Raw genomic sequence first — 16,157 nt, forward strand, 5'->3', positions numbered from 1 at the left:
GCCGTCATGACGTTGTGGATGTTCTTCCTGCAATGGTCTTGTTTGAACGTCTGAACGCCGGTAAAGACAGAGTTTTTGTCCGCTGGTTGCCGTATTTGGATTCCAGCTTTCTACATTTACTGTATGACGGGACGTGCAACTTTCCCGCAATAGGTGAGCGCCACGACACATTGGTTTGAGAAATTGAGGATTGTGTCAGGGAGTGTCTCACTGACATTGTTTCCATTATGTGGTGCTTACTCGGTTCTCATTTGTTTTAGAACTAGTGGGATTCCTGCCAGATAGAGGAAAGAGGTCCGTTTCTTCAGGACGCTGCATTCACTGCAGATTGGAGGACTCTTGGAATAGCCCGTGGGAGGTGAGAACTTCCAGGGTTAGGCAGACCCATTGGGCTGCATAAGCACTTTGCCGAGTAATTTTGTTATAAAATCTTTAATTTTAATATGACTCCCATGTTATTGGACATGTTGCAATTACCTATGATTGGGGTGTTGGCCCTGTCAGTATTAATTGGGGAGATCGGATTATGGTTTATTAATAGACTATTCATGGTACTCTATAATGTTTTTTGCCTATACTAGTAGTGAAGAGTCAGAATGTGTCTGACTTGTTAGGTACAAGACATGTAATTCTTGGTACCTTGGTTCAGGTATATGATTTACGGTATATTTGAATACCCTTGTGGTGATGAGGGATTGGCTATGGTGTATAAATTTAACCTATTATGCCCGTAATAGTGATTTGTCTGTTTGTGTTTTTATCCTTAGAGATAGCTATTGGTGTATGAATAGGAAGATTCTACCTAAAGCACAGGACTACTTCTGCCCCTGATGAATGTCCGGTTACATTGAACACAGAGGACTGAAACTTATATAAGTTGGGCTTTGTCACACAATGGAAAATGAGATTTATTGAATTGCCAGAAGTGTGGTATGCTGGTTGAATATTTCAGCATACTAGTTGCGATACTGTGAGGTGGTAGTGTTTTTACTTTGTATATGACTATGTGATGTGTAAATGTTTTTTAATAATTTTTGTATTACCTGTGCTTAACAAAAGATTAATATATTAAAAATGATATTTTGTGAAGAAAATGTTTTCTGATGATGATTAGAAACACAGAATGCAGCCTATATCTGTTTAAGGGCTGGTGTCTTGAAATTTCTATCGGAGGGGAATGTGTTGATTGTTCCTTCCTTTTGTAGAAATATATATCTTATATCCTCACGTAGTAGGAGGGAATATCACCAAAGTGTGGGGTTTCCCCTGTAGAATAATTCCTCTCCTGTAATTGAGGCATTTCAGGTGCGAGAAAAAAAATGGTGTGCTTTTAAACTAAGTATTGAGAAAAATGGTGTGCTTTAACATAAATATCCTGTCTTCATATACCTGTCCATATGTTACCCTGGCAACACATGGCTTGCTGTGCCACATTACAGCAATACTGTGATCCCATGCAGTCGCGCTGCACTCCAAAACACGCTAAATTATACTACAGAACAGAGGATGAATGCCACAATATTTCCATTAGCAGAGCACAAAATGCAAATGGAAATGTTGGAAAATCCTATTTAGTCTATGGCCCTCATTACAAGGCCGGTGCTAAACCATGGCACTATTAGCACCATGGTTGGTGCCGGTGTTGTAACGGGTCCGCCATGGTTCAATGGGGAATTACCACCCCACTCCAAGGTTGGTGGGGCGGTAATTCCCCATTGAACCATGGCCCTTCCCCATTCCCATTTTCGCCCCATAGGGCGCTATGGGAATGGGAAAGGCGCTAAATACGGTACCGCAAATTGCGGTACAGTACTTAGCACCAAGGTCCCTTTGTGGGTCCCTACTTTAACGGCTGGTGTAGACCAGCCGTTAAGGTCGGGTCCCGCAAAGGGACCGTAAATCAGATGCTAATGGGTTAACGGCGCTGCAGCCTTTTACGGCGCCGTTAACCCATTTGCGCCAGGGTCGTAATGAGGCCCTATGTACTTTACTGAGAAATATAAAGTAGATGGAGTCTATACATTTTTTTTTAGTTCTATTTTTTATCTTTGAAAGGTGGTTCCTAAAGGAATATGTTGTTTGTTGTTTTTGGATGTATTTTTTTTGGCAGGAGAGCTGAGAACGAAAGGTGGGGAGGGAAATGAGGGAAGAGCAACCAAACACTAATATATAGGGGTAGGTGGACAGGGGAAAATGTTGCGTGTGTGTTTCTAAGTTAGGGGGCACTGTTTCTCATGCTCCTTGATTACAGCAGTGGTGGTGGCTCTTGGGGAGGAGGGATGGCATTAGCTGATGCCATTTTAAGATAAATAGCAGTTTTGCTAAAAGTATGTACTGTGTACTAGCTTGTTAATGGATAATGAGTAGGAATAGGTGTTGGAGCTGAGCAAGGGACATTTTGAAGTTGGAAGTTCCTAGATCAGTAGAAAATGCAGTTCTGAACTGTCCATTAAGCAGAGATCTCATCGTGCAGTGCGGACGGGTTCTCAGACACGTCATCATGCCGCGCACCAGCGTATGGTCATGTGGCACTGTCCTATGAAGTCAGATGTTCATAGACGTCTACGGATGCAAAACTATTTTAAATAGTTGCAAGAAGTGTATACAAGTGTTAAAAACTATTCCAGATGGTGTGAAATGGCAGAGTTTGAAGGTGAAACTTTGGAAATTGGACACAAATATTGCTATATTGGGTAAGTATGATATTAGTAAGTTGTAGGAAAATAGCATGCACTGGTAAAAACCTATGAAATGAAATGAAAAAACTTTGTTACAGGGACGTTATGGTTAAGTTGGACTAATAAAAACCTATGAAATTCATTGAAAAAAGTTTGTTAAAGGGACGTTATGGTTAAGTTGGACTAATAAAAACCTATGAAATTCATTGAAAAAAGTTTGTTAAAGGGACGTTATGGTTAAGTTGGACTAATAAAAACCTATGAAATTCAAAGAAAAAACTTTGTTAAACTGAAGTTATGGTTCCAAGTAAAACCGAAAAAACCCTGAAATTCACCAGTTATGGTAAGCTAAGCAACCATAACTCGCGCCACCACCATGCACTGCTAAGACTAACACCCAGGACATCAAAGATGACATCACAAATGGCATTGATGACATTGATGATATTGTCTGTGTTTGTTTGTATGTGGGTGTCTGTGTGTGTGAGTTTGGGATTCTAACCTTGTGGGGACTTGGATTTGAAAACACACACACAATGTGGGCACATGATTTCACTGTGGGGACCTGAAACTAGGTCCCCACATGGTAAATCACTTCAAATTATTTAAAACGACTTAAAAAACATCTGTGCCAATTTTCACAACATTAAAAAAATGTACCTTTTGAGTGTGTATTCATTTTCTCAGCTCTGCCCCCGTACACCACAGGTGGTACTGCAGTCTTCAAAACACTCGGGAATTTAAACACACTTCAGCATTCTGATACTCAAACAAGTAGCAGACAGGGGTATATTTTCAAAGGTAAAAGTGCTGTGACACTCATAGGTGTAAAACAAATACAAAGTTTTATTTAATGTAATTTTCTCATTTTATTAAAATTAAGTATAAAACAAGTAAAGTCTTACTTTTGTCCTTTGTATATCCTCAGAATTTTCATTATAATTGTTCTTTTATAGTGCGCTTAATACCAGAGATTGTTTTTTAAGCGTGGGATCAGGATTACAAGACCAACATGTTGCCCCTGAGCTGTCCCCCTCTTTAGTTATTTTAGAGCATAACTATACACTAATTGATTCATTATTCATTATTTTAGTGCACAGAAAACTTCAGCATTACAGTTTATTGATTGGCTGCAGATACAATAAACAAGTCATTGTGACTGTCTTTCCTGGCAGTTTTTTAAGTCAGGTGTTGCTTTATCTTCCTGCTTTTCAGTACAGGTGATATTATGATGAATTTTAGCATTTGTAACTGTTTTTCTTTGTCTTACACTTTAGAATGTTTCCCTATAATACATTAATGGGCCGATTCACAATGAATCAGATATCACAAAAGAACTCTGGAGATGCAATATGTTTTACATGACTTATTTACAAAGGTGACTTGCACATTTCAAAGGGGCTGTGCTCCATTGCAAATGATGAACTGGTCAGTTCTTTCAGTACATAGCATTACCACTAATATACTCCGAAGTTCTGAGCACCAACATGGCTGCTGGTAGTGCATTTCACTATAATGTATGTTAAATGGCATACCGTAGAGAATTTCCCAAAAAGAAAATAACACATTTCCATCACTGTTTGATGGATAGAAACATTAGTGGGACAGCTACAATTCACACTGAAAAAGCCTTGTTTAGAAGTGTCATATATATATATATATGCATGGCACAGCCCCTTGAGATTGTGCCAAACAAGATATTGATGGAGATGTGGATTTGCCTTGCATTGAAAAGTGTGTACTGTTTGTAAATCCAAATATGCTTCCCTTGAGAGAGAAACAGCTCCCCTAATCACCAAACATATGCAATTATGCTACATCATTCAGAGGGGATCAGACTGACATTGAAATCCCCAAGAGATGGTGCCCTATGATATTTAATTTCCCACATAAATCGTGTGTGATAAAGTTAAAGTACCCACAGAAGTGGTGTATGTTGATGTTGAAGTCCCCACTGAGGGATGATGAAAATGAAGTTGCCACTCAGATGAGTTGTGATGATACTGAACTGCCTACTGGGAGGATGTGTGATGACATTGAAATCCCCACATGGATGGTGTGTGATGATGCTGAAGTCCCAACAGGGATGGTGTGTGACGATACTGAAGTCCCCACAGTGATGGTGTGTGATGATACTGAAGTCCCCACTCCCCCCTGGGATGGTGTGTGATGATACTGAAGTCCCTAATGGGATGGTGCATGATGATATTTACGTCCCCACTGGGATGGTGTGTGATGATACTGAAGTCACCACAGAGCTAGTATGTGATGATATTGAAGTCCCCACAGGGATAGTGTGTGATGATCTTAAACTCTTCTACAGATGGTGCATGACAATATAGAATTGTGCGCAGATATGGGTGTCATTATGTTGAAGCCAGCACAATGATGTGGTGTCTTAATATGGAAGTTCCCACAAAGATGGCGTAGGATGACACTGTCCCAACTTGACAGTGTCTGATAGTTCGGAAGGCTCCACAAGTCTGTTTTGTGCAGATATTGAAGACTCCACAGGGATGGTGCATGATGTTATTGAAGTTCACAAAGATTAGTAATATCATTATATTGAATCCACAGAAGGAAGAGGAGTTGTTATGTGGTAATTCCCACACAGATGGTGTATGATGGTTTATGATACACAGATGGTGGTTGATGATATTAATGTCCTAATGTGATAGAGTTTGATGATTAGGATGTCCCCATCAAGATTATATGTAATTCAGATAATGCAATGGGAGGATCTGTTATTATAATATATTTTTTAACAGAGATGGTTGAGTGGAGATACATATATCTCCACAGGAATAGTTTGTGAAAATGTTGAGGCCCTGGCATGGAGTCTGTGATTATAGCCTACATATGGATGTTTTTCAATTTTATTCAAGTATGCACAGGGATTGTGTGCAATGACATTGAACTATTTACAAGAATGATGAATGTTGCCATTTATAATCCCACATGGATGGTGATATGGGATTGATGAGGTTTAGGTTCCCATGCAATGTTGTATTATGACTTTGGATTGGTGATAAACTCTCCCCGTGGATTTTCTGTGCTGATATTAATGTCTCCAAAGTTTTTATAATGGTGCTGAATTCCCTCCAGGATGGCCTTTAGTTATACTGAAAATTCATACCTCGATTCGATACCTATGATCATACTGTCTGGTGGAGGATCCTAGTTAAGAAGATAAAGGATTCATTTTGGTTGATATATAATGCCCAACAGGTGGGGAGGCTGTCTGATGATATTCAAGACCACGTCCCTAAAAGGATGGTGTGAGATGACATGTAGTCTGTAATAGACTATTATAATTGTGAAGCTCCCTCTGGAATATTGTTTGATCATAATTTGATACAGGGATAATGCCTGATGATATTTTAGTCCCCACATGGATAGCATGTGATGATATCAAAGTCCAAGAGGGAATGATGTATGATGAAATTGAAGTCCCCACAAATATATTATGCAATGTTGAATTTCCCACACATTTGGTTTTGTGATAATACAGTTTCCACAGATATGCAATCTTGACATATGTAACTGCTCATCTGGTTGGTGTGTCATTATATGAAGTTCCCACAGGCATGATATGTCATGGTATGGAACTGTTCACAAAGATGGTGTATGAGGTTGATGTTTCTACAAAGACATCTGATGCTATTAATGTTTTCACAGTGATGATGCTTGATGATTTTATGTCCCAGCCGGCTTGGTTTTTAATGATGTGCGAATCGACACAAGAGTGTGTGTTATGTTATGTTATGTTTTGTTATGTAGATTTATACCATGAACCGCTATCACCCAAGGGCAGTCCCCAGGCGCTTTGCAAGAGCAGGGGGCTGGGTGTGTTAGTGGGCATAGGATAGGTTCAGAACCAGAAGGAAATTGCATCTGTGAACGTTGTTTTGCATGTGGGAGTTGGTTTAGGAGGCCAATGTGTTGTAACCATATGGGTAGGACTCAGCACCTTGCGTGTGTGTGTGTGTGTGTGTGTTGGTATGATGTTATGCACACTGGTTAGTTGTATCCATGAGGTTCCAGAGTCAGGGATTGCAGTTAGGTTTTGAATATATTGTGTTAGTGTGCATTTGTGTAGTGTTGATGGATTTATGGACTATGTGCAGGGGTGTTCCCCATAGTGTTGTTTCCAGAGTCTCTGAGCCTTAGATTAATTCTCATTGTGTGTATGTGTAGTTTGGCTAGCCCCTAGTCATGTGTAGTGGCATTGGTTATGTTGGCGGAGGAAAAAGGGGGAAAAGGGTTAGTAAGTCGGTCGGTTTGATGATGCCTCTGGAGTGAGTCTTTGGTTGTCACTCAATGGTATCTACCAACATTCTTGGTTGTGGTCTGTCAGCCAATCTTGCCTCTTCTCCGTGTCTGGAGTCTGACTTCACCTGCGGGTTTGGTGGCAGAGGGTTGGTTGTACCTAGTGTGTTCCACGTTACTTGTCCGAGTTAGTATTGGTGGTTGGGTGTTGACCTGTTGTGTGGGCGACTGCTGAATGGGTGCACAGCTGGTGTTATAATACATTGAGGAAGTGGTGCTCAACCTGACCTGATGGCCATAGTTAGGTGGCTGGGAATGTTAGGTGAAACTTAGGCTTTAATGCTTTACCTGTCTGAGCTTTCCTTATCACTAAATCTGTCTGTTGATTGGGCAGCCTTCTCTATATTGACCACTCTAGTTGATGGGCATGGCTGTGGGGGGATGGAGGAGAGGCGGGAGGTGCAGTAATCTGGTCCTCTTTGATATTGCTGCTGTTATCTGTGACTGCGTTCCTTAGTTTGTTTTATTTGGTCCGCAATGGTTTTGCTGTCCATTTTCCTTTGCGCTTGTCATTGTCTGTTGAACAGCCAGGTTATGAGTCAATTTCTGAAGATGATGTGCTCGTCTGTGGTTCAAATATCTTTTGGCATGGTGTTCCAAAGGTTAGCAATTAAGTGTGAGAATGCTGTTAGTCCGAATTTTCTTTTTTCGTACCGTTTTGCCTCTATTTGTAGGTCGACGCTTGATCTTAGGTCCCTTCTTGGTTGGTAGCGGCTGATCTTGACTTGGAGGAATTCAGCTACTTGTCTGTGTATGTCTTTGTGGGCAATACAGAGGGTTTTGAATGTGATGCATCTTTTTTACTGGTAGCCAGTGAAGGCTTTTTAGAGCTGGAGCAATGTGGTCTCTTCTGTTTAATCTTGGTAGAATCATGGCTGTAGTGTTTTTGACCCCTTGGAGTTTCTTGGTGAGTGTTTCTGGCATTCTTAGCTAGAGGCTGTTTGCGTAGTATCAGGTATTTATCTGTAAGGGTTCTGTGAGGAAAGGAGAGGTATGGAAGAAATCTTCTGAGTAGTCTTAGGAGGTAGAAACACTTTTAAGTGATTGCATTGACTTGCGGTTTCAGGGATAGTCTGTTGTCCATGAGTATTCCTAGATTATTTACTAAGTTGAAAGTCTCTGGTTGTGTTCCCATGCCAGCCTGCCACTCCAGTTGTGGGTTGATTGCATTGTTTTCTGTGGGAGAGAACATTAATTCATTTTTTTCTGGATTCAGTTTGAGGTTGTTCCTTGTCATCCTGTTGTAGATGTCTGTGAGGCAGTTGTTGAGGTAGTTATTTTGTTCCTGGGTCATGGTCGCCTTCACAGTCAGTTGTGTGTTGTCTGCGAAGTTGTAGGTGGTTAGTCTGTGGTTCAAATGATTTTCGTCAAGGGCACATGTAGATGTTGAAAAGCAAGGGAGAGTGGCTGGATCCCTGTGGAAATCTGCAGGAGATGTTATTGTTGTTTGAAATGAACAGCAGTAAATAGGTTCTTTCGGTTCGATTTGGGAGGAATCAGGTAAACCACCTTAGTGCAGATTTGTGTATGCCAAATTCCAATGGTATTTTTATTAGTGTTGCTTAGCTAAGTGTGTCAAAAGCTGCAGATATGTCCAATAATATGAGGGCTGATTGGGTGCCGTTGTAAGCATTTATTTTCAGGTCATCACATATCGATAGGAACAATGATTCTGTTCCTCTCATTGGTCTGAAGCTGACTTGTGACCGGTCGAGTATTTGAGTAGGGTCTTACATACTTGGTTCTTCAGGATCTTTGCTCGGTTGGGCAAGTTAGATATCACCCCCCCCCTTTCCACTCTCCCCTTCCATTCATGTTATGGCACTTGCATGATCTGAATTGCTGCATGGCCTAGTAAGATCGTTTTTTGTTTGTTTTTGTCTTGTGTCTTTACCCATGTGCATCCCCTTCCCTCATTGTCCTCTCCTCTTCCTTTCACATTCTAACACTTGCACGTTCTGAATGTCTCAAGGCCTAGTAAGAATGTTTTGTTTGGTTTCTTCCTCCTGTTCCCCCCTCCATGCCTTGATGCACCTTGAAACACTATTTTGCTGTATAGGCACATTACAAATAACCAAAAAATAAATAAATGAAATAGTTGCTTGGATCTTCTGCACTTTTTTTACCAGTGGTTTGATGTATGCTGATTTGAAGATGGTTGGTACAATTCAGTTTTTGAGTGAGAGGTTCATTAGGTTCCCAGAAGTATGTCGCTCGGATTCTGTGGTTGAGGATTTCTTTGAAGATGTCTGGGGGGCAGGGTCACTTGGAGATCGTACAAATTTGGTGTCCTTGATCAGTGTGGAAAAGATTTCTTCAGTGATTGGTTCTAGGCAGGTGAGTCTTGCTGTAGTCGGTATTTCACCCCCATTATCTCTGGTTCGGTGGTTGTGATTGTATTGGCATGGGTTATGTTGATGGTCTGTTGGATTGTTTCTATTTTTGATCTTATGTGGTTGGTGATGCTCTCATATATTGATTGTGTCGGGATAACTGCTTTCTTGCACGATGAGTTTTTTTAAATATCTTTGATGATTCTGGAGAGTTCTTTCTGTGGATTGTTTGAGTACTGTTGATTTGTATAGTCTGAGCTGTCTTTGGTATTTTATTTTGTTCTGTCGATTGTACTGTTCTCTGCATTTTTTTTCCATATTGCGGTTGTTTTTTGTAGTTCTTTCAGCTCTTCTGTGAACCATTTTGCGGGCAGTTTTTTAGTGTGGCTTTGAAAGGTTTTGCTGGTGCTAGGTGATCTAGGGCTTTGGTAATCCAAATGTTGAGTGTGTTTTCTGCTACATCTGGGGTTGTTTTCGGTGGCACTGTGGTGCTTGGTAGGGTCGAGTCTAGTATGTTTGTGAAGGACTCCAGGTCTAGGTTCTTCCAGTTTATTCTCTTGCTTACATGAGTGTGTCCTTTCCAGCCAGTATGCAGGTTTGGAGTTTGATGTAGAATGGTATCAGGTAATGGTCGCTCTGTACCATTGGTGTCGGTGGTTGGGACGCACATAGTCCTTGCCTGCAGAAGATTGCGTCCAGGTTGTGTTCGGCATTGTGGGTGAATCCATTTACTATTTGCTTGAAGTGCAGTGTTTCCAGGAGTGCACAGAGTAAGTTTGGTGAGGTTTTGTTTTCTCTTTCAAATCAAATATTGAAGTCTCGCAGTATGACTTGGTTGTCGTGGTAGGTTGATAAAATGGTGATGGAATCTGTTAGCTTTGTCGTGAAGTTTGAGCTACAGTGGTCTGTAGATCAGGATCAACACTATGTTGGTTTTCTGAATGAGTTGATCTTGATGAGGAGGATTCACAGTCTTCAACGTCAGTTGAGGTGAGTAGTGCGGCTCGGATATGCTCTTTATGTTTCATTGTACTTCAGCCTCCTCTTTGGTTTTCTCTGTTAACGTGTACATTCATTTGAAATGTTTCGGTATGGCGTCATACGCAATGGCTTTGTAGTTGTCAGATAACTAGGTTTCTGTAAGAAAGAGCATGTATGTGCCACCTTCGCTTGGTTGGTAATGAATTTCTGTTGAGTGTTTTGTCATGGATCTAACGTTGAGTAGGCTGCAGTGTATTTTGTTTAATTTCCCTTGTGGGTTGTTGCTTGTTCTTTTGTCAATTCGGTTCATTGTGTTGCTGGATGGGTTTCTGTTGCTGTTGGTTCTCTCCTGGTTGTGCCTGTTGGGAGGAGTTCATGGTGGTCAATCGCTTCATCGAGTAATCTGATTAGATTGATTGGAGGGTTGTTTGATTTTGGTTCATTCCAGTTGGTGAATTGTGTTGGTGCCCATCCTTTGCTCCTGTCTTTAGTGATATAGGGTGAATTGACGGTAATAGATTCAATTTTGTCCCTTATTCTTGCATGGAGTATTTTCCACGGTGTTCTCTGGGTTGGGCTGATTCATTATTTGTCGTGCTGTGGTCGGCGTCCCAATGGGGTCTGCATTTGTTTCACTTCTTGCCTGTGGGTTTGTTGCTGGTAGTCCACCTTCACTTCCAAAGCAATCATATGTGAAGAGGTAGTGAGCGATGAAATCTGACTTTGCTTTGTTCTTTGTATGTGTCCTCAGTCCGTTTGGTATTTTCTTCACCAAATTATTTGGGGTTGTGAAAACTTGCTGATCAGCACCTCTTGGTGCGGCTGAGGTTTCCTTTTTATTTCTGTTTTGCAAACTAGCTTCTTTGTCTTTCTTGTGGTGAAGCATGATCTTTTTGAGTTGTGGGTTGAATTCACATGAGCCCTCTTGGGAACAATAGGTTCCTGATCCCTGGGATTGATTCTTCACTGTTTGTGATTAAGTTATTGTTAGTTGTTGCTCATAGTTGGTGAGGTTGTGGTTGTGGAACCAGTGGCCCAGAACCCTCCTGGTTTGATAGTTTACTGGTTGTCCTTTTTGGCTCCTTGTGTTTTTGGTGTCTTTTCTACCTTCCCAGAGTCCCACAGGTGTTCCGATGACAAAGGTACCTCACATGTGTGGGTGCACTGACCTGGCCGCAACGGGGAAAGACTGAAACACTGGTACACCAAACGTCCTGGGAAGTCCAAATCCATGCTGTATTTGGCCATGCAGACAACCCACAGACTTGAGCCTGGGGTGTCACAGCCACTAAGGAAAACAAGGAACCCCATGCACTTCTGAAAAGAAGACACACGTGAGAATCCAATGAGGCATTACTTGCGTGAATCAAGCTACAATTTCTTACCCAGAATGTACTGCAAATTTCACCAAAAATACACTATTTTCACACATTTGCCAATGAGAAACAAGAGAAACATGTGGCTAACAACGCATGTCCTACCTTCCCAGGTTTCCACATATGTCCTGACGAAAACCAGACCTCACAAGCGTGGGTCTGCTTACCTGGGTGGAAAAGGGTACATCATCCGTATACCAAGTGCTTTGGAAATACAAGAATCACAGTGCATTAGCCACCGCTGCCCAGTTTTCCCTCTTCAAACCCTCTCACCAGCATTTATACTCACTCTCCTCATACTTACACTGCATAGTGCAACAGGACACCCATGGATGGTTTTAGCACAAGAAAAAGGGTACTTGTGAACAGTAAAGCTGTGTCAAGACACCAACCACTTTGCTGTGATAAAGCAGGCTTGCCTACACGATGCCATGTGTTCATATGGAAATCCTCACAGGGTGCCACATGATATTACAGGTGTCACATGTTTCATGGTCTTTTATATTGACTATACAATATTGGAATCACAGTAGTATTGGAATGTGATGATATTGATCTCCTGACAGGGATGTTGTCTCCAAATGTATGTTATTTGGTGACAGTAAATGCATCACTGGGTTGGTTGGTGTTGATTTAAAGTCCCCCAGGTTGTATTTGATGATTGTGAAATCTGCATATGGGTGGTATATATGGGCTCTGAATTATGTAGAGAGATAGTATGTGATGGTGTCAAATTCCCACATGGTTGGTATATCATAAGCATGATATGAAATTCCCCTCAGTGATGGTGGATGAGGATGTCAAATTCCAACATATTTTGTATGCTGACATAGATGTTCCCATAGCAATGGTGCAGGATGTTTTAGAAGTCACCACAGAGACAATGGCCCTCATTACGACACTGGCGGAAAGTGACTGACCGGACCGCCACAGCGTAAATAGCGTTTCCGCCATTGCACGATGGAGCAAAGTGCGGCCCATTCCGACCAATCGGGCACGAGCACCACGCCATGGCGGAAGTGCAAAGTCCGCGATGGCGGAAATGACCCCAAAACGGCCCACACCGCCGCCTTACGGCGCCCTAGGTGCAATACCGCCACCCATCTTAGCGGACACCGCAGTGAGCGCCAACCGGAAAGTACGGTGACCGTAAATATACGGAAACGGAAGTAAAAACATGGTCCCGGAACGGGAAACATCACGCCGTACACCTATAAAACCACAAAATCCACACAACCACTAAAAACACTACCCTGAGACACATCCCAACCCGTCATCCACCCTAGTGTAACCAAGAAAAATGGGAAAAGTAGCGAAGAAAGCGTGCGACCGCAAGCGGCAGGTCCACTTCTCCCGTGAGGAACTCACCGTGCTCACAGAGACCCTCCAGGAGAATGCTGCTGCCGTCTTCTCCACGCAAATGACCAGGATGGCACTTGCGAACAAGAAGGCCATATGGGCCCTGGTGGCACAGCGGGTAAGTGCGGTGGGGACCGCACCCCGCAACCCACAGCAATGCAGAAAGCGATGGGACGACCTGCGGATACGCGTCCGTAGCATACTTTCTGCCAACCGCAACATTGCCACAGCCACCGGGGGAGGATCGGAATCACCCATCAAGTTGACCCCCTGGGAAGAAATCTGTGCCTCCACCATTGGAATGGAGAGTATAGAGGGAGTCGGAGGGATGGAGAAAGGAGTGCAGACATCCGAAGAATCCGGTAGGTGGCCCAAATAAAACCATGCCAAATCCACAATGTCCAATCATGTGAATCACCATGTGTCCACATAGCGCAACAGTAACACATGTCCAGGAGAACGTCCACACACATTGGCCTGACAGCGCACTTTAAAACGCACAATAAATACATAAATAATTAAAAACCCCAAAAACACCCTCTACACGTGCAGCAGGCACACCCTAACTGCAGTCTGCCAAACAACTGCACCCTCACTCCACACACAAAAGAAACCACCTCCAAGGCCCCGACCCAAATCACCCTCAGGTACCACCCCAATGCATGTGATACATTGCCATTCCAATTCCCACAGACCCATTAATAACGCTCGCCCTCCTTTACTCCACCACAGGGTCCGATCCAAACGACGAGCTTCAGGACACCCCTACCAGCACACCTGCAAAGAGGGCCAAGACCAACGGCCAAAGACCCTCCACCTCAGCTGCACGCATCAAGACACGGCAGCAGCACAAATCAAGTGGCAGCACAGAGGAGGGAACTCCAACAGGCACCCCAGCAGCCAGCATGCCCACACCACCACCACCACAGGTCCCCCCAATGGATGCCACAGTAGGCACTGCTTCTGGTGGCAGCAGCACCATAGGTGACACTGCATTAATGGCAGCATGCTCCGACACAGAAAACGGGGATGTCGAAGTCAGATCCATCCATGACCTGTCCCAATCCCCCTGTCTGTTCCATCCCGTACACCATGAGGATACCACGCAGGGGCACCCACAAGACGACGACTGGCCATCCCCCACAAGCCCTGTGGCAGGGCAACATGAGGCGAACAGCCACTCTGTGACACCACCGCAAATGGCCATGGCCCAGCAGAGGCAACAGTCCCTCGACCAGTTAATCGTGCAACAGCAGCAACTGGCCACGCTCCTCAAGGACCATGCCGATGAATGTGGGGGCACTAAGGCAGACATAGAAACATCAACTGAGACACTTAGGGCAGAAATGGAGAGAAGTACAGAGACACTAAGGGCACAAATGGAGAGTAGCACCGAGAGCCTGAGAGTCCAAATGGAGAGTAGCACCGAGAGCCTGAGAGTCCAAATGGAGAGAAGCACCGAGAGCCTGAGGGGGGAACTGCATGCGACGTCCAAAGACGTATGTGCCGAACTTGCCGCAGTGCGCCGTGTGCTCACTGAGCTCTCACAAACCCTTAGGGACATGCATGGACGTGAGCAGGCAGAGACATCATCCGTTGCAAGTTCCGTCCAGGGCAGCCCCCAACGTAGATCTGGGAGGAACCTGCGCTCCACAGGCAGGGGTGCCCCTGATACCCGCAGAGGGGGCTTGCAATAGCGACTGCCCACTGGCAATGAGCATCTCTGGACACTGGTGTTCGGGGGGGAGGTAGGAGGGTGAAGGGGGGGTGTTGGGCTCACTTGGGTGGCGGGTCGATAGGGTGTTCAACATGATATCACATATGCCATAAACAATGCACGATCAACCAATGAGATGTGTGGACATTGATCTTTGTGTACGAGGCCATCATAGGCGTACAGTCCATATTGTGCATGTACCAGACACACACAGTGCCACGAGTCCCGTGTCCATGTATCAGCCACCAGGCGTGAGTGCTAGAAGCATGCATCTATGAGATGCTGACGAATGTCACGGCCCTCCTGTGCCTCGCAGACTCCTTGAGGTGCTGCCACATCCCCACCCTCATCATGACCATCTTCAGGTGCTTGCAGTTCTGCGTCAGGGGGCATGGGCACATTTCTACGTACGCACATGTTGTGTAGCATGACACATGCCATCACCATCTTTGCAACCTTCACATGGCGGTACAGGAGTGCCCCGCCAGACCTGCTGAGGCACCGGAAACGAGTCTTCAGTAGGCGGAATGCCTGTTCAATGACTACACGGGTACGTGAGTGGGCATGGTTGTAGTCCTCCTCATGCTGGTCCCGTGGGTTCCGGACTGGTGTGAGGAGCCATCTCTTCAGTGGATATCCGGCATCACCTGTATGTGGACGATAAACGAATAATGTGGAATGCCATTGCTACGTACGCACCCCCCCCCCTTCCTGCCAGGTCATGGCGCATCACATACCCCACATCAGCATGCATGAAATGTGACTCACCGAGTAGCCAGGATCTGTTCCCTGCGTGTCGCTCCATGTAGCGTGGTATTGTAGAGTTCCTCAAGATCATAGAATCATGGGTTGATCCAGGGAATCGGGGACAACAATGTGTAATGATCCTGTTGGAGTCACACACCATTTGTACATTCAGTGAATGAAATTGTTTTCGGTTGCGGTACTGGGCCTCCATGGCATGTGGGACGACCAATTCCACATGGGTGCAGTCGATGGCACCAATGCAACCCGGTATGCCGGCAAGTGCATGGAATCCCACTTTTGTGTTGGTAATTTCCTGCTCCGAGCGTGGTAGAGAGATGTAGTCGTCTGTGTGCTTCAGGAGGGCATCGAGCACTTGCAATAGTGTCCGTGAGAACAGTGGCTGTGAGATGCCATGCAACTGTCCGACTGTGTGCTGGTAGGTGCCTGTGGCCAGGAAGTGGAGTACAGACACCACCTTCAGTAGGGGTGGGATGGCGGTTGGGCTATCTATCATGCTGACAAGGTCAGCCTGTGTCATGTCCACAATGGCGGCTATGGTGTCCCGGTCCAAACGGTAGAGGGTGTGGATCTGCTCATCAGTGAGGTTGAACGGATGTGCTCGGAGGCGTGGGATTGC

This window comes from Ambystoma mexicanum, chromosome 9, assembly GCF_040938575.1.
Source record: "Ambystoma mexicanum isolate Mex_15411 chromosome 9, UKY_AmexF1_1, whole genome shotgun sequence".
NCBI classification, from domain to species: domain Eukaryota; kingdom Metazoa; phylum Chordata; class Amphibia; order Caudata; family Ambystomatidae; genus Ambystoma; species Ambystoma mexicanum.